Raw genomic sequence first — 26165 nt, forward strand, 5'->3', positions numbered from 1 at the left:
TGGGAGAATTCACAGTGATCCTCACATCAAGATATTTACAAGAAAACACAGGAAAGATTTTAGTGATTGGAGATCTGTAAGGCAGTCATCTAAAAGCTCATTTCCTGCTCTTTCAACCACATATTTAAGATCCAAACAGTGGCGTGTTAAGAAAACAACACCCCACGGTATTTAGTAAACACCCCCAGCCCACTAATCACCTACTACAGGCTACTTAATAGAGGGTCCCTATTACCTTCTTCCTTCTCTGGTGCCCTGTTTTCAACTCCCCATTTTTCCTCTCGTCTTTCTGAATGAAGATGGATCAATTAGCGCTCTGTGTCTTTCACCGTTTTCAATCTGCAGGCCAAGGGCCCGGCCGACTAGACGCATCCAATACGAAAGACATCAGTCCCTAGGCAAACAATGCCACCGTCACCGGCGCACACTGCAGCCAAACATGCGTGGAGCGCTAAAGCCAGGGAGACCCTAATCTCTGTCTGTGTAAAGCAAATAGGCAGTGTAAACAGCCTTTAAATCAGCCTGCTCATTATCTGTTAATTGAATAAATACGGTTATTGTTTGTGTGTGAATAGCAGCAGGAGGCAGTCACACACGCTGTCACGCTTGTCTTCATGGCACAGAGGACAGGCAGGCTGCCTCACTAACGCTCATTTCCTCTCTTTCATTAACACACAAGAAAGAGAAAGAATTCGATGCTGAACAAAGACAACAGGAATAAAGGCCAACCTCTAAAAGATATGCTCCTATCACACATACTTACACTCCGTACTGTAATTTTTTTTTTTTTTTACTTTCAAGGTAAGCAAGGGCTCAAAGGCAAGAAATCCGAACATCCTTCAATTAGCGAGGCTGGTGATTACAGCCGGATGAATCACCATCATCTTCCCTGCACGTGAAATGATGGCGAGCGGAGACGCCGCTCAGCCGGGAGTCGAGGCCTGTCGTCCTGGTGAGACGCTCGGAGGCTCTCGGGTCTCCCCGCGGCATTCCTGGCCTCAGCAGATGGCATTGGGTGTCAGCTGCTTTGACTGTGTTCGTTTTCTTGAGTCTGCTTGGAGAAAATTAACTACTGCAGTGTAAAATACGCCTTCTTTCTCGAATAAAAAAAAAAAAGCGAAACTGCACCCAGGACAAGGACAGAAAAATTGAATTGCCAAATATTTACATGAGGATGTTAAATTTGATGTCACTTGAGCAATTTTAATTTCTAATTTTTATTGACAAACAATACAGCTTATAGGTTTTAGAAGACATCTAAATATGTTTTTTTTATTACTTATGGATTAATTTGTGCATTCTAAACCTTTTGTGTCGCATGTATTATTGCCTGAAAAAATGAAGTATAGTTTTTAATAAATATTTAACATGCAGGTGAAAATTAATACCTAAGTAACAATATGTTTATATGGTGTTACCAGATTCCTTTTTTAAATTAAATATAGCATGTAATTTTCTCTTTAATTTTTTGTTTTTAGTAACTGTTGTGTTTTTGTAAATGCTCAAGAAGGCCTTTATTTTATTTACTTATAATTAACTAATTTTATAAATGGCCAAAAATCTCTTAAGTTTTTGATTTTGGTTTTTGATAATTGCAATCTTGCAGGGTTTCTTTAAATTTTGATAATATCACAATATTTGGCCAACAATTAAGAGAATAAATAATACCAGATTTCTGGAAATTTGCAGCACTTGGGGATTACGTACTGTAATAGTCATTTCTGTGATAAAATAACTAATTGCGGAGTCGGTCACACCAAAAGCCAAGACAAGTTAAGACAGGACAGTTAGTTACGTCAAACATGAGAAAGAAATTAAAGTTGTACTCACTGCTATTACAGTTGAATCCCTGTGCGTTTATCCCCTCTTTTTATCTTCCCCTTTAAAAAAGAAATCTTCTGGAAAAAGGGTCGGGCAGTCCAGCAGAGAGGACAACACGCTGTCTTAAACAGCTCTCAGAGTGTTGGTAGAATCTGTAGCGCAGTAAATGTAAACTACAGGACTACTTTTTTTCCTTCTCATTTTAGGTGTTGGAACCCATTGAGCCCGGCTCGGTATCTCAGGAGACTGTCTTATTGAGAACGAGAGTTGTCCGATTACTGCTTCAGGCAGTGACTGGTGAGTGTCTGAGGAAGAGGGGGGAAAAAGGAGAGAGAGGGAGTGTGTGAGGGCAACACAGAGGGAGGGAGGGAGGGAGGGAGGAAAGCGGTGAATGAGTTAGAGGGAGAGAGAGGCTGCTGCTGCTGTTTGAAAAAGCTGAAAAGTTGCTCGGCGCTCTCACAGGAAGACTTTGGGGCTGGAGGAGGCACAGGGGAGTTGTGCCGCACACAAGCTCCTCCATATGTCATTCACTCCCAGCTTTAAGAAAAAGAGTCCTCTCCAGATTGTATCAGTGCAGACTAAGACAATGCTCAACAGCAGGCTCTGCTCACACAGCCCGAGGGCTCAAACTTTTCTTCTCACCCCCTCCTCTTTCTCTCTTGTTTTTGGTATGCTCATTTTTTTCTCCCCACCGCAAACCACATCTTTTTTTTTTTTTTTTTTGGTTTTTGCTTTCTCTTGCGAGCTCAGGGTCAAAGATGGATTTCTTTCTGACACAGAAGGACTTCAGAGAGCAAATAGAGGGCTAGGTCATTAGCTTATAGGTGATGGGGAGCCAGAGGTTTAACAACGGCTGAGAGTCTCGCCTCTGCCCGTCTCCGTAGCACTCTAGTGGAAGTCCTCCGTCAACACATACGCACAGCGTCTATGTGCAAGGTAATGATTGCCTTCTGTCTGCTCCAGGTTATTATTTCAACTGAGCGAAGCTGCATCGCAGGGCCGCACTGCTACCGATGAGCTGAAACTGGTGATTTATTCAAGCTGGTGATGAGGCCTGAACAGATTTAGCTCCAAAATGTCATGACATTATTTCTAAGGATATCATTTGTGTGTAAACTGGTCAAAATACCAGTGAACCATTAAAAATTTGTTTAATTTCCATGCCTTAAAAAAAAAACCTGCAGATGAAAAACCAAATGTAATACTGACAAATGATTACGAGGAAAGAGGAAATCATACATTTTGTATGGTAAGGAGGTGGTGAGAGAGAAAAAACACCCACGGCTGGAAGAATAGTAGTGCTGTGTTTCAGTCTGGACTTCTTTTAAAACTCTGTAACCTCCTCGTCAGTTCCTTGTAATAAGTAACAGAGATGGGCTGGTTCCCGGTATCAAGGTATGGAAATATTTCAAAAGTTATTGTTTTGAAAACTGCTGAAATTTTCCGTCATTCTGTCCCTATGGTTACTTTTAAAGTGCATTTAAAGAGATATTGAAAGTTCCTATGAACATGCAAAACCCTAGTGGTTAAATGAATTATTATTTTAAATAAACATTTAAATAAATGTTCCCTCCTGTCCCTCCTGTTGTATTTCTGTCTGAACTCTGCTATACCTAATTAATCTGGTATAGGTATATGTCTAATATTAATATTGAGGGTTTTAAACAAAGTTAGCTTTAAAAACCATTATAATTTTCATTATACTATTCATACAGATTGAAGTCCTTTTAATGACAAAGCTCTGGAGTGATCTCATTTTTCTAGGCTTGCTTGAAGCTTGGAGAAACAGTGCTACTCCTCCCCAGCTGTTGCTGTGCACTGCCTGTTAGCTTGCTGAAAAAGCCTACACTATACACTTACACAAACCAACAACAACGAGTTTATATTAACTATCCTGTTTTAGCAGCTGCAGTTCGACGTGGTTCAAATGCCATCACAGAGGTACACCAATGCTTTAAAAACCTTGAAAAAACTGGTGACATATTCCAACCTATCTGACCTACAACTTTAATATGAATGAGCAGAGTTTTTTTTTTTTTTTTCCCCCCAAGTTGTGTGGAGCATAGAGTGACTCAAAACTGCCCCTCCCAAACCTGTTGCTGTGTTCTACTGGTCAGCTGGTTGAAAGAAGGCATACAGGAAAGACAAATTTGGACAAATATCTTCAGCTTCCATGGCATGGAGACAAAAGGAGAACCAGCCATCAGCATTATTAATTCAAATCTATTCAGCTATATAGCATTAATTTATAATAAATGTCATCTTGTGGCACTTTACATGATCCGACAGATCCAAGGTGTATACAGAAAAATATCATCTAATCAAAACTTTCACATAGGCAGATTCACATTTGATCCCATTCACTCTATTATGATCATATTTATAATACAATGCAGTGAAATTCCTTTTTTGATATTCCATTTTGTGCCAAGGAATGTCTTTTTAAAACTCCTCCATGAGCAGCCTGTGTCGGTCAACTTCAAATTGGTTAGATGAGCATTTAACCAGCTAATATCAGAGTGTTATGTGCAAAACATAAATATGTTTCACACATAATAAAATACCTATTATGTTACTTTAAGGGCAGGATGAGTATTTGACCCTGTGTTTAATATAAAAAATATTTGATTATAATGTAATTCTTTCCCTAAAGTTTGTGTAGATGTGATGTAAAACCGTGGTATAACCATTTAATTATTGCATGTGATCATTACCTTTACTTTAGGCTGTGCAAATCCTTTTAGCCTTTTATTGCAATTCCAGCTGAATATATAGGCCTTAATTCTTTAAGCTGGCAAGGAACACTAGTTGTAAATTAGCTGTGAACAGAAAACACTATACATGGTATATAAAATGTAAAGAAATATTCACTACTTTTATCTCTTTTAAATAAGATAAATGAATAAAAATAAACTGATTATCATACTGTGAGAACCCCCTAGGCACCTCATCTTAAGGAATTTAAAAATGTGTTAATGAAAGACAACCTTTTAAATGTGATTTATAATGATTATTAAAATCATAAATTAGTCAGTTCTTGTTTGAGTGGCTCAGCTGTAACTTATCCAGCCAAACAAAACTGTGCCAACATGAGCATAACTGAAATCAATAAAGAAATGAACAAAATAGATCGATCATCTCTCCTGACTGAACCACACAGCAGTGACAGTATGGACACTGTCTGAAAAAGAACACTCTGGTTCATTTCCCAACCCAAATGCCCAACGGTAAAGCTATACGATCACATGATAGCATCAGAGCATGAAATATATTGCATATAGAGCAGGTTGCTGATAACTCAATTGACTAATAAAAGATGCTGGGGGACTCTCAGGTAACTATTTCAATAGCAGTTAGGCACACATTCCAGTTATGTAGCTGCATTCAGGCATTGGTTCTCTCTCTCTGTGTCAATAAGCAGCTGTATAAAATTAGATGGAGACGAAATTTTGCAAGTGAGTTATTTTCAAATTCCATGGTATAATCATGCAGCATTGTTTATGCCTTAAATAAACTTAGATTTTCCTCCTGAATGCAGTGCTCTGCGGCATGTTTTGAATAAGAGCTCCAATCATCGCAACGGTTTGACTGAAGAAGAAATAAATTAAAGGCTGTCAAACCCAAACAATCTCACTAGAAGGGCAAATTAAGCTTTAAATTTTAAATTGCAATTGCGTTGACTTACTAGAATTAAACATTTGCACATGTTAAAAAAAAAGCAGACAGATTTAAAACTGAGATGTGTTATGCAGAAACAATAAAATAATAATTTGTGCAACAATAAAACCTAAATTCCCTAGTGTCTGCCAAATGGAGGCTTAACAGAAGATGCACAGATACGGTCCAGTTGACATAAGCGCTAAAACGGCACTTGCCAAAAACTATATCAAGTAAGAAATTTGAGAAGCAAGCTAAGATTAAATGTGAAGCCGTTCTTTATTAAGGATTATCTTGATGGGACTCAATGGTCTTCATGTGGGGTTGCGAGGATGCCTGTCTGCAATTTAGAGTGAGGAGAGATCTGAACTGTCCTCCGCTGCCAATAGGTTATCCCCTCAGCTACTCACACACATGAAAATAGACCTAACTCCAATTTCCAGATTCTGTTTTTAAGATAAGGGCTAATGCAAATTTAAATAGACTCTTACTACTTTTTAAGTGACTTTTTCTTTTTCCTTTTTTTTAACAATCTGATAAAGTGAGTTTACTTATCTTGACTTAGAATACATAAACAGTCTGAAGGAGGTAGGAACACTGTGACAAGGGATCAAATGGTTCAGATGAAACAAAACGCTCACACTCTGGCGACACAGTTGCAATATTTTCATATGCATGTGCTGCAACATTGTTTGGATAGAGCTACTACAATGTTTATTCAGCATCACACATTGGGGGGATCAGGTTCCTTCTTTGACATACGTCTCAGCAGAGCATTACACATTTTAAACCTTCAGCCCAAGAAGGGAAATCTGAACTTGGGATAACTTTGAATAAAATAACAGTTTTATATATTTTTACAGTCATTAGCAACTGAAGTGTTCAACTGTTGATTTACAAGGAAATACAAAGAAAAAAAAGCTTAACTATATATGCCTCTTTTAAAAAGCTTTAAATATTGCCTCTGAGTCATGTGGGACAAAGTTTGCATGATGTCAATTTGTTGAAGAGCTCTGTTACTGTGATGTACTGGAACATCCAGTACCTTACAGAACCAAAACAATAGTGGTTAAGTGAAAAGCAATACCCGTTCAAATAAATTTTGAAATAAAGCTTTCCTCTCTTCCTGCTGCCATCTAACAAATCTCTGCTCTATGTTATTTAAAATCTTGGTTAAAACATAAAGGCACGGGACGTTGCTATACCAATATCAAGGTATAGCAACGTCTTTAAAAGTTACAGTTTTTTCATCATGCACTTTTTACGATTCAGTGTACTTTTAGTGACCACAGATTTCTCCCGCTATAGGGAGAATACAGCACTGGCCTTCCTCCAAATGTTACTGATTATTGTTGGTCAGTTGGGTGAAAGAAGTCTACAACACCTTTGTCTTGCTGACAAAATAAAAAAATCCAGCCGTTAGGAAGCACAGTTATGGTGTGGAAACTAATTGGGAGTCATCTTTCAACCTTATCAAGATAATGTGAAACTACAGTTATAAAGCAATGAGCATCATTTATGTAAAGTAGCAGATTTTCTCATTGACATGCTCAGTTGGAGGAATAACTATAACTAGCAGAAAATCTTTGGTGTATATACTGATACCACAAAACCGTGATATTTTTACTCCATTTTCATATCATCAGGATCTCATGCCTAAGTTCATGTGACAAATAAAATAAAGCAAAGTAAATAAACTACAACCAGAACTACTTTGAGGATCAAAACCAAGTTACTGTGATATATAAAAATGCCTTTCAGCACAGTATATACAGCGAAAAATTCATTCATCTAGGAAGCTCTCATTAAACTCCAAAGGAAGTCTTTCAGGATGACAGACTCTGACCACAAAAAAGATTTTGACAGTGCAGACAGATAATTTTGAAGTCCCTTTAGGTAAATTAGTAGCAAGTAGAGTGCTTTCAAGTGGTGAATGAAAGTTCTGAACTTTTCATAAACAAACATCAGGTTGGCCTGCTTTCTCTGAGGAGCAGAGATGAAAGTAAACACAGCATACCTCAACATGGAAATACATGGGAGTTTTCTTCCACAGACAGCCAGGAACAAAGAAAATGGTTAACCTCTTGGAACGTCAAAAGCTAAAAATAACAGAGTGGCCTTTCTGTGTAGTTATTACAGGTCCAAACAAAACAAGCACAATATTTTTTCTGAATCAGGTGAAATGTTTTTTTTTCTTCTGCCATATTAAAATTGTATCAGTTTAAACTTTTGCTCATGTAATTATCAAAAGGAATTACTATACTCTGCAGTTGTTACGGTGCATCCAAGCCAATCTGTAGTTAAAAATCTCTATGGATACATTTGTCTATGCCATCTGAGTACACTTTACGACCAGCGAAGCACACCTGGGGAAAGTCTAAGAGGACCTCGAAAATCCTCAGACAAAACTTTATTGCTCTCCAGTGGCCCTAAAAGAGCAAAACAAGCACACTTTGGAGACCTATTACTCAGAAAGAGACCTTTCTGAGGCAAAGTACCGCTGAAGGCATTACACAGCGAACACATATCCAAATGAAAGTCGTTAATCACACATATGAGATAATTAAATTGTGTAACCACTGGCATCTTTTTAAAAGTATGACTTAATATTATTTTTTTATGATTTTATAATAAAATGAATAGAAAAATGTGTCATAGTTTTGGCATGAAATTATATTTAAACAACACAGCTTAAAAAATATATATCGATTTTAGAGGTGAATAAATCAACAATTCAAAAATAGGGGCCTGATCAGTGCTCAGCTGAACAAAGAAGACAAAAATGATTATTAAATTACAAGGAGATCTTAAAATTATTCTAAGTTTAATCTTTGTAAAAACAGCCAAAATTCAAGGTAAATAGAAAATTGAAAAAAATACTGTGGATGGTCTTTTCAATTTATTTCAAAACAGAGAAGGAGACTGAAAATTAAAAATATTTTTAACAACATAAACTTAAAAATAAAAATAAAAAAACAGCATGTTTTGTAAAGATTCACTAGCGTTATAATTTGAGTATACATGCAAGAAGCAAGCGATCTTCACTTACAAACTGATCAAACAGTGCTGGATGTTTTAAAAGTGTTATCCAAAGTGGCAGTAAGTGAGTACTGTGGTGATAATCTGACATTCTGATTTGAAGACAGAACCTCAGCTGGAACACTACTAAATCAAAATCAGCTGCACCCTAAAATACCAATATGTTTGGTAATAAATTTTCAACACCGCCCCTTACGGCAGCATTTGTCAGGGTCGCCCCAACTGTCTGAGATTGGCTTCTTACTGGGGCGATCCAGGCGCCCAGTAATGTGGCACTCCCCATCTCGTCCACAGCTGCCCAGGTCAGTGGAGCACAGGGAGCCAGGCTGCTGATCAGACGGCTTGCAGTGGGATCTAGGCCACAGTCATCAGTAGAACTTATGTTCAGCGCACCACCAACTCCCAGTAGGTTAGAGTGCAAAATGCAGAGGTTATACACATAACTGTGGCCTTGCAATCCCCCTCCCTCAGGCTCACTCCGTGTCTCCCCTCTCTGACTCACTTATCCAAACCCCCACTAGTCCAGCCACTGTGACATTTGTGAAGCCAGGAGTCCACATAACAAAAACACATTAGGCAAATGTCTGGGGTCAAACGTCTGTTTGAATTGGCCAGATGAAAGACACTTAGACTGGGCCTGCGCCATTCTCCTCAATGACTAAACCCAGTTACAAAAGACTTAGTGCTGTGCAAGCTGGGGTTCGTCTTACTGACAATATAGATGTGCTTCCACTATATCTAAGCCAGGAACATTACTATACAGCCATCTAACTCAACGGGCTTTAACAGACACAACACAACTTTAGGATCATTTATATTTAACCTACATCCACATTTGTCCACAAGAAGCAAGTGGAAGTGAGCGCAGCTTGATGAATAGGAACTCCCACTGGACACCAGCTCTAAGAAGGACTCCAGACTTAACAGCTGAGTTTAGCTATAGACATTACTTTGTGTATGTGCAGTGCAAAAAGTTATGCATGGATTATTTGGTCATGAGTAATTTATTTCCAACTACAGCGACGAACATACTGAGCATCACAATTTTAAAGTGTGCACAAAAGTTAACATTAGAACTACAGGAACTTTCCAGTCATGGATATAGCTGGAGGGACTTTATAATTTGCATATGATAAAGTTCACAACATTTTTGTAACTTTTTCATTTCAAACATAGGATTCCAGCTCATAAGTATTTATAAAAAAAAGCATAAAAGAAGAAGGGAAAAAAACCTGCACATTTGGGATGTGTCAAACGTCAGAAGCTGCAGAGTGACAAAATATATTTGGTGAGAAAGTCAGGCAAAATTTAGTAGATTGGAGTCTTCAATTAGTTTCCTATCCAAAGATTTAAAAGGGTTCTGTGGTAATCAAAGTCTCCTTGTAAATGATCACTAAAGATAAAAACCGAAACAAAAAACACAACAGTTCTAGTATAAATTAGGCAGACATTAACATTTATACTCCTGTTCCCACTAGAACTGCTTCCCTGATGCACAAAGGCAGTATAGTCTCTTGGGGTGAGCAATAATGAATAAAAATATCACTTTTCTACACATAATCAATCCCATATTTTACTCAAGAGGGCATAATTGTGCTATAGTAATGTAGCACAATTCAGAGGACACCATTAGTCATGGCATTCAATTCTGAGCATTTGTGATTAGTTTCTACTCAACTACATGAGTTTTTACAACTAAAGAAGTTACTTTAAGTTAACCCCACATGTGGATAAAAGAAGGGAAGTTGCAGCATCCATATTCACATTGCTCAGACATGGAGAACTAAAACAAAGGCAGGTGTATTTAATTATCGAGGATAAACACACAAGAGGAACATTTGGAGAGAGCACACTGTGTGCACAATTATTAGGCAAGTCTTACTTTTGAGGATTTTTTTTTTTATTAATCACCAACTAGAGTGTTCTCTGTTAATCCTAAACACTAATAAATCCAGAATGCTAGAAAGTAAAAATGGAGCTTGGGATTTCTTGGGAGAATATCCATATGTGCACAATTACTATGCAGAATTATTAAGTAACTAAAGGAAAAACACATATTTTCCAGTCTCACATTTTTATTGTTATCTGTTCAAGTGAGAATTATAAATAAGTCAAAACTTTCCAATAGACATTTCTGAAGTAAATACCACTCTTTTTCAACAACAGTAATAGATCTTCTACTCATGACGTCTGACAGTTTCTTGATCTACTGAGTTTCAACCTTTTATACAGCAGCAATCCCAGACACTGTTGTGAACTGTTTTTCTTCACTTTTAATCTCCTGTTGAAGAAAAGCCCACAAGTTCTCATTTGGGTTCAGGTCAGATGAGGAAAGGGGACCATGTCATAACTTCTCATTTTTACTGTCGTTACCAGCTAACCATTAAGAGGAATAGTTGGATGCATGTCATGAAGTTTTGTCCTGGCATGACAAATAACTTTTTGGAAGATGGAGACTTCTTGCATACACATTTCTTTTGGCCCTTTTGCCTATTTGAAACAAAGCGTTTGATGACACCCCAGCATCTTAGTGAATTCAAGAGTGCTGCTTCCTTCTGAGAGACTTTTTGTAATTACTGAGTTTTTAAGAGTCAGTCAATAAGTAAAAGGATATGCTAAATAATCACATCAATCACATCTTGATCTAGGGTATTTATCTTTTAGATCACGTCATACACAGATACGCATCACCTGCACTGGTTAAATCCATTAAGCATTCAAGTCTAAAGTGTTTGTCCAGTTTAGACTTAGAAAATATGCCTAAAAATGATCTTGTGATCAAAATACTCACTTGGCTAATAATTGTCCTCACGGTGTAGAGTTAATCCATATGCCAAATAAATGTGCAGCAACTTATTCACAACACAAAAGAGGATACTGTGATCTCTTTATTTTCAGAGATCGTCATGGCAGGAAAGCACAAGCTTAATGACTAAAAACAAAATTTTTCTTAAAAATAAAGGATTATTTAACAATCTAAGTCTTGGATTTAAGGGAAGTAACAACCTAAAGTAAAGGGATAAGGAAATAACACTGTTTATGTTTGGAAAGATATCTTGAGCTAGGAGTCAACAGCCAGATTCCCACAAATTGATAAAGTTTATTAGGTTTTCCTTTTACTATACGTCTTACTTGTTGTGTCCTGTCAGTAGACAACATCTGCTGATGTCATCTTTTTAGTAGGAATACAATGTATTTTCTGTCTAGAGCAAAAAATTTAGATTGGCAAGCTTCCAGAAGCTATGGTAGCAGATATTATCATGGATATATGGAAATGTGAATCTGGTTTAGAGGACTATTTCTTTGCCAACAGAGAGAACATTTGTGATTTATTTATGTTTTGTACTTTTTTCCATTTTCTGCCTCTGAAATATAATAAAGGAGTATTTCAATGGAGGCCCAATCCACATGCTAAGTCCTGGTGGCTTCCATTTATAACTATTACTTTTCACTGTAGTCACAATTAGGAAGGAAGACAGCCTTCCGTTCACTGTTTTTCCTGAACACTACCTTTGTGCTACCACCATCAAGTTCACAGGAAGTGCTGTCAAAGTTAATTTGAATATGAAAAATTAACCAAGACCGTATCATTCAAGGTAAAGGTGAGCAGAACCAAAAGCAAAAAAAAAAAACAACTACATGTTCCTAAAAATGGAATAATAACTAACATTGCCTTTGCACTGAGAGCACAGGCTTCCTGATGCAGCACATTTTTTTTTTACAAACACATCATTGTGAGGTGTGCCACTAAAACTTAATGATATGCAATATTTGTTTCCTCTGGAGGTGTTTGCAGCAGCAGTTGCCGTGCTAAAAAGTAACTTCCCCTTGGAGGAAATGGAATTTGCGATGAACTCTCCACAAAACACTAGGTCTTTGTTCTTGCACATGCACAGTGGTGCAGTTGGTACCACTGTTGCCTTGCAAGAAGGTTCAGAGTTCGAAACCTGGTCCGAGGTCTTTCTGCATGGAGTTTCCATGTTGTCCCTGTGCATGCGTGGGTTCTCTCTGAGTATTCTGGCTTCCTCCCACAATCTAAAAATGTGACTGTCAGGTTGATTGATCTCTCTAAACTCTCTTTAGGTGTGGGTGTGTGCATTCATGGTTGTTTGTGCTGTGTTCTCTGTGTTGCTCTGCCAGGATGTACTCTGCCTCTCGCCCATTCACCTCTGAAGGTAGGCACCAGCACCCCTTAATACCCCGCAAGGGATAATTGGCAATTACAAAAGTTGTTTTTCTTGTTAGTATTTGGATTAAACTGCTTAGTACAAGCTGATATATAGTGAGGATTTTCAGAAGCAGTAGAGAACGCAAGTGGTTTGCAGCAGAGCGCATACCATCCTGGCATTAGCTTTATGCCCCATTTACAGAGCTGGTTTTCAGTGAACCCATTTGTTGCGATCCAGCTGCTCGTTTATTCATCTACAGTGATTAGAGTCTCTCACAGTGGGACACCCCCTGTGGAGGTGTGAAATAGTCCACAGGTGTAAAAACCAATGGCGTACAGCACTGTACTGTGCGTGCTACTTAACCAGTTCAGCATAACACAACTTCTGATACAGAATATGTGTTAAATGAACACTTACTTCATCACATGCAGAGATGCTTCTCCACAGTTAGGAGCCTAGCACTTACAAGCCACTGAGCTAAACGGGCCTGATCATCAAAATGTACTATTGTACTATTGAAAATTTAATATTTTCTAGTCATTTGGTGAGATCCTTTTGATTGCAACCACAGCAGTGTCCGTATATGAGCTGCAGAATAGAGTTCAATATAGACTTGTTAAATTACATGGAAAGCTGCCAGTCCGGTGTGGGTGTGATTAGATTGCTGCCTTGGCTAGAGGCCAGTGCTGCCACTTGTCCTTCAACTTCTCTGATGACTAATCCTCACAGATGTGTTCAGGCTGCATGTCACTGGTAAGCTACCACTGCTGCTCTAACACTCGTCCATACAGGAGTACCCAGGATATGGTGAATACAAATGTAAGAATTTGATTAGCGTAATATTTGTAAATGAATACTTTTAAGACCTTTTCTAAAGGACATTTATGATTTAAATTCAAGAGAGATATTAAATTAAACCCATGTCAGCTTAAAAAATGGCACTTTACCATCCTGGCATATGACCTGAGTACTTTTGCAACTAGATTATTTAACTTGAACCTTTTCCTACAGTGAATTTTAAGAATCATAACAAATCCTAGGAATGAGTTTGCCATGATGAGGACTCCAGGATTGGATAATGTAGAAGAATGTTTAGAACTGAATTGTCAAAACAAGCAATTATGAACTAGTAAGAAAGCTTGAAGAGCAGAATTATTTTGCACACTTTCAAGAAAGACTGAACATCCGGGAGTAAATTTTGTCTGACATGTTTGTTTTCTTAGTTTGATAATACTTAGGTTCCTCGGCCAAATCGCAGCACTTTTGGATACATCAAACACATTTTTTTAAATAAAAAAAGTTGTATAAATAAGCACATCTTCCATATTTCATTCTAGTTAAAATCCTATATTGAGATTATTAAATTGAAGAATTTCCAATTTAATAAAAGTCTTCAATGTATTAATTGAAGACTAATTGAAGAAACACTCCAGAAGAACAATTCCTGGCCTTGTAGAGATCTTCCCTGCTCTGGCTGATTTATTTCATGGTGTGAGTCTTTGGTGTCAAAGGGGAATAAGGAATTTTGATCAAATATATTACAATTTTAATCCTGTAATGGCACTAATTTTCACCTAGTTCTTGATTTGTTTTACATATTTAATGAAGTAGTCAATCAAAAACGTTTCCAACAATCATGTAGCTCTGTTCATTGGTACAAGTCAACATTAGAAGGACTGATATTTACTTTATGCGCTGTCTAGAAAGTAAAAGAAAAATACAAAGAAAATACAAAATATCTTCTATAAGATATTTTGGAACTGGAGTTAAACTTCAACTCTTTTGCCTTTAGGAATATTTCTTTTTCTTAAAATCTGAACTGTAAATCTCTTCAGACAGTGAATACATATTTTATGATGTGATGAAAACAGATAAATTCTCATTTTAAAACTACATTGTTGGAAGAAAAATGTGATATGTTTTAGTGAACTCTGCTGATATTTCCCCGATTCGGCAGGACTTTGTTAAAATCAAAAATGAAGCCACAACAAATCTGCTTATGCTGGGAATCGCCCATTACTCCAAAATAAACATTGCATGTGTTACAGGGATCCATTTCTACAATGAGAAGCATAAAGCACAAAATGGGAAATTTTGTAATGGACTGTGAAGTTTTTATCCTTTTTATTTGGTTACTTTATGACTGAAGCAGCAGGTGTTTTAGCTCTAAAAACATCTAGTTGGCTCAACCAAAACAGCAGAAACATTGTCTTCTTTCAATATGTGACTTAGCAAAGCTTTCTGAGCTTATGTCTACCAGCTAGACAGGTCCAAATGTAGCTCAGCAGCCTTGTATCGAAACAAACAGCAGCATTAGTTCATATTACTTACCGGAGAACAAAAGTTTTTATAGCCAAAAAAAAAAAAAAACCTTCCATTGATACAGAAACTAGGTAGAAGAATAGAGCATTTTGTAGGTGGGACAGGTAAAACTAGTCAGACCATTTAGAAGACATTTCTCTCTCAATGGGAGCTGTCAAAGGATTGGCAAGGGATAATTGAGAGGTTTGTTCATTTACTAGGTATACATCTCTGGCACCTTAAACTGCTCACAATTGAAAGAATGAAAGAAAGGACAAAGAGCCTGATAGTTCTGTTTGTTTCTTTTCCTGAAATCTGTCAGCGACTTAAATCCATAGGAAAATCCAGTTTCCTAACAATAACATTCATGTTGTGTTTGAAAATATAATAATTCATAGGCAATTTGAATTGTTTAATTTCTATTTATATTTCATTTTAATTTCTATTCCATTTTGTTTTGTATGTTATGCTATGTTACTTAAAAAAAGCTTCTGTTTTTCTCTATTTAATTGATTGATTATTTGATTGATTTCACATGTTTACAGTTAGGTATACTGTAGATTAGGACATGCAATAATACATAAATGCACATGGCAATGTAAAAAGGAAAATTGGGGAAAAAATATTTTAAATTTTATTTATGTGCATACAGTGTACTTTTTATTTAATATGCATAAAACCTAAGTTTGCTGAGATTCCGTAGCCAAATTCTCCCTAATAGCACAACTAAAATAAATGATTGAACATTATGAATTTGTTAATTTATTTTACTCCCAGAATCAAAGCTTTCCTTTGGTGAGACTAATCTTGGTAAAGTATATTTTATGTATAAAAAACCCATATATAGTTACCTGTTGCTTACAACAGATTGCTCATTCCATGTTTCTATGCAGTAATCTTTCTATGAGGGCCTCTTTTACCTTTCAGCGTTTTCCTCTCTGTATATCTGATAACATTACAAGCACATCTGGATTAAACTTCAGGGAGAGGGGCCTGGTCCGTTCACAGCATGATGACTAAGCAATTTACAAAATTACAAGCTGGCTGAAACCGTGCCCTATAGAAGCCCCAGACTGTGCCTGAATTATTAATTAGGTATTGATGAAGACCTGATAAATGCACCCAGCTCTCCACCCCAATGACATCCTTGTCTCCTAGATTAAGTCACTTCTGCTGTTTTGTTTCCTCTAAGCTCTTATCTGTTCATGACACTTTTCAATGTAAAATGTGCTACCTAAATCATAAATTTCACAGTGTCATCTTACAGATCTCAAATGTGCAATTCTGGCTGCCCAGTGAAAGCAAAAAAAAAAAAAAAAAAAGCATATTACCAAGCCAGCTAATTTTAGTTTTACACAGTGTAACAATCTTCCCCAATGCTGTTGGCCAGACACCAAAGTGGTTTAATGTGATCACACTTGGGGAATCAACCTACTAATCTGATGGAAATATGCAAAAATCAACAAAGAAAGAAAACAAGTTGTGATTACTTTTCTGCTTCAGGTATTGACTGAAAATCCAATGTACTAAAAAAAATTTGCTGTTTTTTTTTTTTTTTTTTACAGCTATGTGGATCGCTGCATAATTGGGTCCATATTTATTACCACGAAAGACATTTAAATATAATTATGAAGCAGTTCAACAGCCTGTCTAACCACCTTTTGCATCTGGACATCTTCACCAACAACACATTTAACAGCTGCACAGCACTTAATAAATTACACCTTTAACAAAAGGAAAAGGCACTGAATTGAAAAATGTTTAGCCCTTTAATGCATTATTAATGTTGTCTCTCCCTCAAATCGGCCACTGATGAATAATTAAAATTAATCTCATTATGGCTGTTTTCATTATAAGGTAATTCAATTAAATGAAAGCTCAAGGACCTCTGTGGGGCCTATAGGCCACTAGGGGCCCCGTGCCCTGCTCCTCTAATGGATCGAAAACAGTAGAGTGCACTGTTAATGCACGACAGCCCATACATTTTTTAATGGATTTCAGTGAGTATGAGCAGATCAATGATAACCTGTCATCTTTCTAGCCTGTTGAAGTCTTCTGGGGACCACTGCCAGATAAATCCCTCAACAGAAACAGCAAGAATATCTTTGCACACAGATAAAACATTTTGAACAATGAGCACATACACTTTTGCAAAATTTTTGGAAAAAACTTTTTCCTTGATTTTTTTTGTGTGTGTGTGTGGTAATAAGCATAATACAAGGATTAGTATTAAGAAATGCCAATGCAACAAGCGGTTACAAAATAAAGAGTAAGGGGTAAACCTTTAAGTCTTTTGCCCATATTGTAGTTAACGTCCAGAATGCTTCAGCACGAATGGTGAATGGTACAAGGTGTACACCTGATACCAAACAATAAATGATATCTGAGTCAAATGGGAGCCATTAAAGACCTTCTTAGCGAAGGAGAGGAGGGGCTGAAGAGGAAGAGAGTATCTAGGTTTGTCTTTGCTCAAGGAGCACTTAAGCACTCTAATTATTACATTGCAGTAAAGAGGCACTCATATAATTCACACTAAGAGGACTTTAGCCAGTTTTCCTCTACACATGCCGAGGTGTCTTGGCTGTCTACAAAAGCAGCTTAGCAAATAATGAGTACACAATAACAATACTTGAATGTTCAACTACAAATCTGTGCAGTACCTGCTTTAAAAGATCAGCTGATGATACAAATACTGGCTCTTAAAATCTGACATTTGTACAATCAAACATGCTATTAAAGGAGCTCAGAGTACATCCAGCATGTGTAGGAATGAGTCCTTTTATTACATGCTTTCAGATAGATGAGGAATTATTGCAAGTCAATGATTTGATGCAATCATCTTGAAAACTATAAGTGCTGCAACTCAGATGGATCATGAATAGAGCACAAATGCAGTACAGTTCTGAAATGTGCATAAGACCGGATGATACCATTACTGAAGCTTGCGCTATGCCATGCAGACCTTTTGTCTATATACCAATGAGGATTATCTCAGCTCTGCCCTCAATATCTGTGGAGTACAGAACTTTCAGTCCAAGATGGTCAGGTAATGACTAAGTATGTAAAAAGAACAAGAACATGTCTATTCTCACAGCAAAAAGTAACTTATTCTGTCCGTAGGCAGTAGCACACTGTTAAATTCACACCTATCATATATAGTATCTTATCAGAGCATACTATAAACACAGGTACTAAAATAATTTTTTTCACCACTACATCCATGTAAAAGGCATTTTACATAACCTAGTGTACATGAAAAAGTATGAAATAATCTTACTGCGTAAGAATAAAAGCTGTTCTCAGTTGTTTAAAATATAGTGGCTTCAGCTATAAATGTCAAATTATCCAGTGAATTGTCTTAATAGTTAAAGGGTAGGAAACAGATCAAACTTGTTTTTCCAGAATAAAAAAATTATTTTGTTTCTGCTGTGTGAAATGCACTTCTAAAACATGAAAAGTTTTGTTACATCCCAGTAATGAAACACTCACACTGTTAGAACAAAAAGAAAGCAAAATACACATTGGGCCCAAAGCTGATTACTTTTCTTACCATTTTCAAAATCAGTTTGTTACTTAGACCTCCCTCTGTTTGCCAGACTTGCACAAATTAAATGATGAATACAATTATTTTTGCTTAAATCACAGTGGAAATTGTATGTATATGCACATCAGGTCTGCATTTCAGAGAGGAAATCTTTAACATAAACATCTGCATTTTGTGAAAACAACTGGGTAATTAGTTTAAGGCATAATAAGCTGAAGTAGGCACACAATGAAAGAAAGCATTCTGGCTTTAAAATGAATAAAAATTGATTGTGTCCCAATAAAAAACGAATTGGCAGAGTGTTAACTGGATTCCACATAAACGTCTGTAGCAGTCCCTGGCCGCTTTATTGTGTGCTAATGCAATAGAGAACACTTAGCAATAAATGCTCCTCTCTGATGAGCTCACAGAGGCTTTCCAAGATGGCCTGATGAAATTGTAAAAATTAGATTTCAGCTAGCTGCTAATGACTCCTAAAACAAAGGAAAATCTCCAAATAGAATTAGTCTGCCCTCTTCTTCTCTAAATACATCATATGTAAATTACTGTCATTTGGAGAAATATGCTTGCCTGGAAGGTAAAGCCTTCATTAGGAAATCTCAGTAGGTTTGGGACTCAAACCAGAACTCCTCCAGGACATTTAAAAAGTTTGAGCACTAAGTGAAGGTAGGTATTGTTCACTCATAGCAGCAAACCATAGGCATGACTTACAAATTAATTTCATATTATCTTAGTCAAGCGGGACCAATTTTGCTCCAAGGCTGAAGGCATAAATAGCTTCTATAAGAAACAAATAATTTATGTAAAATTGCATTTCTTTTATCCATTTTTGTATTTAATTTAAAATCCACAAACAGCACGTTCGCTTAGATACAATATCTTCTGCAAATCACTTCATTCATGCATAGAAAGCAATATAGTATCACATTGAAAGTTATTTAATACTTTAATTAAATGACTGAAAGGCTGATACATTATGATAGCCACTTAGAGCATTATATACTGTTATTATATTAAGCTTTTAACAAGATGCACTAACACTGCATCAAAAGCTGTTGTGAATGCTAAAAGTCGCCTTAAAACTATGATAGATTATAGTTTTACAGAATAATATCAATCATAATAAATTATAAGGCCTGCTTGCATATTTGCCCTTAAAAATGCACTTTGCATTTCAAGTGCATGTACGTTTTAAGTACATGTATTTCAACTACAATGTATGGATTCATTTTAAAATTGGTTGAACGGGTATTATGTCTGAGTGTTTTACTTGCCAAGGACAAAGGAACATCCATATTGAATATTTTACACATTCTGTCAATGTAAAGTAGGAAAACAGAAAAAAAAAATTCTGCATCTTGACTTCACTACAAGATTCTTCTATAAAGACTTTGGAACCAGTAAGGTAAGATTACACTGCTTTTAAGCTTTGGTTTAGTTTTTTCACCTTCAGACTCAAATAAATAATATTTCAACTTATTCTTAATAACTGTTTTCCATAGATTAAAAAAAAAAAAAGGGTTGGTTAAAAAAAAAAAAAAAAAAAAAAAATTACGTCATTGCTTATGGGACACATTTCCAATTTCACCAGTCACCTCCTGGTAAGGATTGTTTATAATGTTGAGGTTTGTTCTCAAGTTGAGGCAAAATGTTTGAGTCCAACTCATTCAGCAGAATTGAATTTTTAAACTCATAATGTTTTTATGATGCTTGGCTGTCAAAGGGGCAAAATTTCAAACATCAAATATCTGAATTCTGATGATTAAAGTCATTCTAATGAAATGCCAGATGAAGTGTGTAAGTGACTGGAGTTTTCTACTGTCGTATGCTGTTAAAGCAGCACTGTCCCTCTCTCACCTGTTACTTTGTTTTCATTTACCTTCATAATCTTATTTTATAAAGGAAAAGTGCACGTTACCCAGGTGTTGTCTTTTTTGAGTTTCGCTAAACAGTCTGCCTGTATGTCTGAACCACATGCTTGTGTTAATTAAATATCAGATAGACTGGACACAAAGTGACTGAATTTCACAAATTCTTCATTTTTGTTGCTCTTAAAGTGCTCTGTTCTCATTTTGGGAAACTGTGATGAAGCCGTATATAAGTGAGGATAGCAAAGGTGTTTGCAAACAATCTACTGGCCACATTCTGGTTAGTAGAGATGCTCTAAAGCTGTACTTATCTCGATCAGTGGGTTTGTCGGACACATGTTTGCAGGACTGGAAGTGGCAGAAGGGCTGCACGGCTGTGAAGCTTGAGTGTTTTCTGGGGGTCACTCTTGGGGCAAGAAGCAGACTGCAGCTGTGGGGTATTTCCACCATCCATAAGCACCTATGTATTAATGGGCTTACACAAACTGAAAAGCAAAGCTTACATCTGTCAAACCAAATACTAGGAGGTATCCTATATCCTCATTTTCCTCCAAAGCAAAGAATTGCTAATATCTATGCTATTGCCCAAGGGAACAAGACGGATAATAAGGCAAGGGGGAAATTATACTGATTACTATCTGCAGATTTTATACCCCAAAATGACACTTTTGAAATTTCTCAGCTAATTTATCCGTCTTTATGGCTTGTACTGTACATGTCATATCTGATGTATCTAAATAGTGGTTTTCTTGAAGGAGTGAAGCACCAGATTACAGTAATTGAAAGTCTATACTGTGACAGAAATAGCTGTTCTCACACGGGGGCTAGACCCACTGGTGCCTTTTGCTGTCTGTTGGCGAGAACTAAATATATTTTCTGCATTCTGAATGGCATTCCACTCTAAAGCATATGTGCCAGTAGTTAACTGTGCCCGAGAATAAATAGCTTCCTCAGCCAAGCCTTGAGACATGTCAAAGATGTGTGCACATGTATGTGATTTATTTGTTTTGGGGAGAAATATTAATACACTTGCAGCAGGTGGGAAAAAGTGTCCCTTTCTCAGTTTTTAATTCAGTAACATAAACTCACAGTAATTTTATTTTATTTTTTAAAGTGGCCCAATATTTTAGGACCGTAAAAGCAGGCCAGATTTTACGCCATTCTGACCACCTGCCCAGTGGACAAACGTCACCGGCTGCAAGGAGTTCCGGCACGCATCCAAAATGTGAACTTCTGAACCAGGGAGGCTGCCGTTTCATTCGTGCAGAAGAAGGAGGCAGCAGTGTGTAGCAACAGGCACTCTAATTTCGTGGTGGCTGGGGGAAGCTTTACATAAGTGATGTGATGTTCTGTGGCTGTCACTCAATCTGCCTCAGATTGCCAAGCAAATAAATGAAGCTGATTCACATTCACGTCACCTAAAAGCTACTGTAAGATTGAGTATCAGCAGCAAAAATGTTAAGCGGACATTGTCCTATGCCACTGAAGGAGGTTAATAGTTCCTTAAGTGAAGCACATTTAAAATACGGATCTTTGAAAACAACTGACAATTGACCTTAACAACACTGAGAGAAAGCTGAACATGTTGCGGTTTACGTCTGTCCGCAAGGCAAAGTTACAGTACAGGTGTAGAGTAAACATACTTTGTATTTCTCTTGGACTGAGGCTTGAAAATAGCTGTGCCAGCACTTGTGGACCACACACAGCTGTTAGTGCTGTGGTTCCGCTCACATCGTGGAGGTTTTTTGCCAATTAGCTAGCATGCCTATTTGTAGGGACTCTGAATGAAAGTAGGTGGACTGTTCTCCAAAATCCCGTGGCCCTGCCGTTGATGGAACTAAAATATTCTTAAAGCAATGACTATCTGTTTATTAAACTCTGACTCAATCTTAGGGAGATATCTGGGTCGCACTAGTTTTGAGTTTTTTCTTTTAAGAATCACGAAACAAAGACGTAAGGGGCATTTAGAATAGTTTAAAAAATGCAGTGTCTTTGGTCCTCTGTGTGATAAGAAATCAACTAACAAAGATGGTATTTTATCAGCTGATCTATATTAAAGGGTGATAAACCATGCAAATAGTGGTATTGCTTATCTTTGAAAACAATGTTCTGTGGCTGTCACTCAATCTGCCTGAGATTGCCAAGCAAATAAATGAGGGTGATGTTTTTCAGCATGATTTACTCCAAAACCCCAATAAGTTTTGTTGAGTTTCATGTTCATCATGAGTCACATTTCACAGAAGTTCAAGCTGTAATACTGGTTAGCGACAAACCTATATTACTAGCAACAGTGCAAACAAATTAGCCAATTTTCAGCATGTATTATAGTTTCTAGGATGTGTGAAATGATGTGTTTTCTCAGTGTTGCCTTTTTGACACTGGTGACATAATGCAGAAGAAAGCTGCTGCTGCACAGGGAACCTTCTCTGTTCTTACTTTTTATATACCCATTTAAGAACAGCAGCCTTTCACACCAAGTTCAGCAGGAAGACGCAGTAAAATGAAATGGGCAAGACCTACAGTATTTCATAATTAATAGGTAGCTCCAACAAGCGGGCTGTGCACTGACGTAAAAAGATCAACACATAAAGGTGATCATTCACTCTCCTTAAAATTACAGACCCCCAAAAAAATCTTTTTTTTTTTTTTTTTTTTTTTTTTGCAGAGGGTTTCGCAGAAAAATAATCTGTCTGAAATGTGTCAGGCTTTTTACAATGTCTGATTGCTCTGTTTCATTTGGACGTCCTACAGAGTTGCTACTCTACCTGGCTAAATGATCTAGTTTGTTGCTAAGGTGGTCCCTGGCTCTTTCCAGGTCACCACCAACGAGCAGTACTGTAAATTACTCAGTGGGCATAATTGCCCGTGTCTGCTGGTTTACTATAAACTACTAGTGGTGTGCTAACTCTATTGTCAGGTACTTCATCAATGCACCAGATTTATTTCTCAGACTTAACTTTGAGGACAAGAGTAAGTGTTCTTTGGTATCGGAGACTTTTTTCGGCATGCAAAATTAACCACTTATTCTCAGTGACAACTGAGGGGTTAGAAATGATAGCAATAATGTTATCAACCAAAACCATATGAGCTCTTGCCTCCTTAGTATGAGCACGTACAAAAAAGCACAATAGATCCAGATGTTGCTCAGAATGACCCTACCTAGGGGGCTATGGGGCCATTATGCCAATCAAACACTGTAACACTTTAAGTCACAGCCCAAAGGCAGAATGGTGAAAATGTGTTTCTTACCTCACACATACGCGCCAGTAGCAACAGGGACTGAAATGAGCTCAGATCTCCTTGTGCACACCTAAAGCGGAAAAAAATGCTTTAAATACCAGCTTTTATTTGCTTTGTTATTTTACATATTTCCAGCAATAAAAAATGATTGTGTAAAAGTGGAACAGCCAATTAAGGTGAAATTATTTTAAAATGACACTCTCCACCACTGATTCTCAAAGTCTAGACTCAGATAAGTTTGACTCACTACAAACTCCTTCCACAGTACACTCTTTATTAGAGCACTCTTAGCTGAGCCACAAAAGAGCACAGTGCAGTATGGAGCTATAATTCTTGATATTAAATGATCTTCAAACAGCCACCTAATTTTTGGATCAGGAGAACAACACTTTTTGCATGATAGTCGTGCTCTGCTATAAAAATATGTTTTTACATATTTTTTAAAACTGTCCTCAGCTTCCTCCCTGTGGTCCTACTGCCATCTGCAGAAATGCATTGCTTGGTCAGAAACAACCAATCAAAGCCATGAGGAACGTCTTAAAACTGTGAATCACCTTTGCGTACACACTGCTCAACCGTCCCTCCTCCCTCCTTTCTACTATGTTATAGCTGCTTCCCCCCAGTGGAGCCTCCCATGAATGTGCATGCTACTTAGCATGTCACCGATAAACAGTTAATCTGTAACGGTAAGTTTTCTCCTTCATTAGCTAATGATTGATAGTGGCAAGACCTAACTTCCTCCATCTGATCAGGAGCAGTGGATTTCTACATACAGCAAAAGGATTACAGGGAAGAAGCAGAAGAGCTTGATTTATTTATTTTTTTAAGAATATTTGTCTCATGTTATACTGTCACAACAGTTTTTAACGTATATGTTGAAAACATATCTTATAAAAGTTATCTACTGCAGCTTTAAACTGAGTAAGGCAGTTCTTTAGAAATACGTGATAACATTGAGAGTTTAGCTGAAGTGCTGTGAGGACATTACAGCAGCTTTCTGAAATCTAGCTGTTGAAGCAAAAAAGACACAAATCAATTAAATATAAATCTTCTTGGAAATTCTTTCATAGCATCTAGCAAGAAAAAGCAATACAAAATATCCTTAAATGGACAAAACTCTTAACCAAAGTCAATAAGTGTAAATTCTTAAACATGCAAATATACATACAAACAGAGAGAAAGAAAATTAAAAACTAAAAAAAAATAGAAAAAGTGAGGGGGGGAGGGGAAATAAACAAACGTTTAGGAATCTCCTCACTTTTCTTACAAGATCTTTTAGAATCCCTGTGCAAAAGTTATTTTATCATTGATTTATTTGATCTCTTTGGCAAGAATGTCAGAGAGTAAAAGCACAATTTAAAGGTTGAAAATGCATAAAATTACACAAAAAAGCTATCTACTGGTTTGAATTTAACATGTTTGAGAAAAAAACACATTTTCAATTACAAAAAAACAACAACTTAGAAAGGATTAAAGTAAATGAGTTCAGATTTTCAGCATCAAAAATGTTCAGTCAATGATTTAAAAAAAATCCTTCTATAAATTGAAATAAAATAAATCTGAAGCAATAAAATGCAGCAGTGTAAAGGCTGAGAACAGAGTAAACCCCGAGCATGCAGAGGGGATGTGGTCGGTGTAGGGATGTCAGAAGCATAATGGGCCGCTGAGTCATAGGTTATAAAAAGCTGTCATTAGGGATTTCTGTCCTCAGCAGCTCATCACGCAGGACTTGTGAATTATTTATTACGCTGGAAACTCAAGTGGCCCGTTACTCAAAGATCGCCTAGTTTCCTGCCTTTGCTTTTCTCGGGCCTGTTTATTAAAAGCATATCATCTTCTTGTTGCAATTAAAGTCTGACCTATATCTGCTAGGGTGACTACTGCAGGTGTTTTATTCAACAGAGCATTCAATTGTATAGGAAGACGTTTTAAATATTTTTATGTATATATACTTTTCAATCTAAGGAAAATAAAAAAGATGCAAATGAAAAAGATGAGGCTTTCACTGATCAATACTGATTTCTAGATTTTGTTTTAGATTTGACCTGCCGATATCAATTTGGCTGATTCACAAAGAAAATTAGAGAACTATAAGACATGAAAGATTTATAAAATGCTGGAGCAGTTTTTGGGAAGGGGCAATGGTTTTAAATTCATCAATAAAAACAAGGAATTGTCCAAATTTATGCATAAAAGTATGAGTTTGTTTCTTCCATTTGATTTTTACTAAACACAATATACATTAAAGTACATAAAAGCTTTTGGTCGATGCTTTTATAGTTTGATAATGGAGGGAGTTTTAATGCAATTAATTAATGGGAAAAACTTTTTTTTTTTTTTTTTTTGCATTTAACATGTCAATTGCATAAACACTGACTGAGTCAGATTTTTGAATGAGTGTTTGGTACACCCCTAAAAATAAGCCAGAGAAGGTCTACCACAAAATAGACATTTATTTTCCCTTCATGCGTTTTTAAGATTATCAAAATTATTAAACTTCTATGCAGCATATCCATCCTCTACTGA

General features: G+C 36.8%; 1 protein-coding gene across 17 annotated transcripts in view; it reads right to left on the reverse strand.

The window, feature by feature from the left end:
* The window catches only part of eya1 (EYA transcriptional coactivator and phosphatase 1), a 71183-nt gene extending 47499 nt beyond the window's left edge, over positions 1–23684 (reverse strand). For 6 of the 17 annotated variants that reach the window (XM_015051206.1, XM_015051204.1, XM_015051199.1 and 3 more), the window contains exon 1: positions 1831–2142. The gene's annotated coding sequence lies outside the window, so the exon portion shown is untranslated. Of the gene's footprint in view, positions 1–1830; positions 2144–23648 lie in introns of those variants that run through there. The other 11 variants (XM_015051205.1, XM_015051201.1, XM_015051202.1 and 8 more) reach the window with 4 other exon arrangements.
* Between the last annotated feature and the right edge of the window lie 2481 nt (positions 23685–26165).

Source organism: Poecilia latipinna, unplaced genomic scaffold, assembly GCF_001443285.1.
Source record: "Poecilia latipinna isolate Pla-1442-1.1 unplaced genomic scaffold, P_latipinna-1.0 Scaffold1035, whole genome shotgun sequence".
NCBI classification, from domain to species: Eukaryota; Metazoa; Chordata; class Actinopteri; order Cyprinodontiformes; family Poeciliidae; genus Poecilia; species Poecilia latipinna.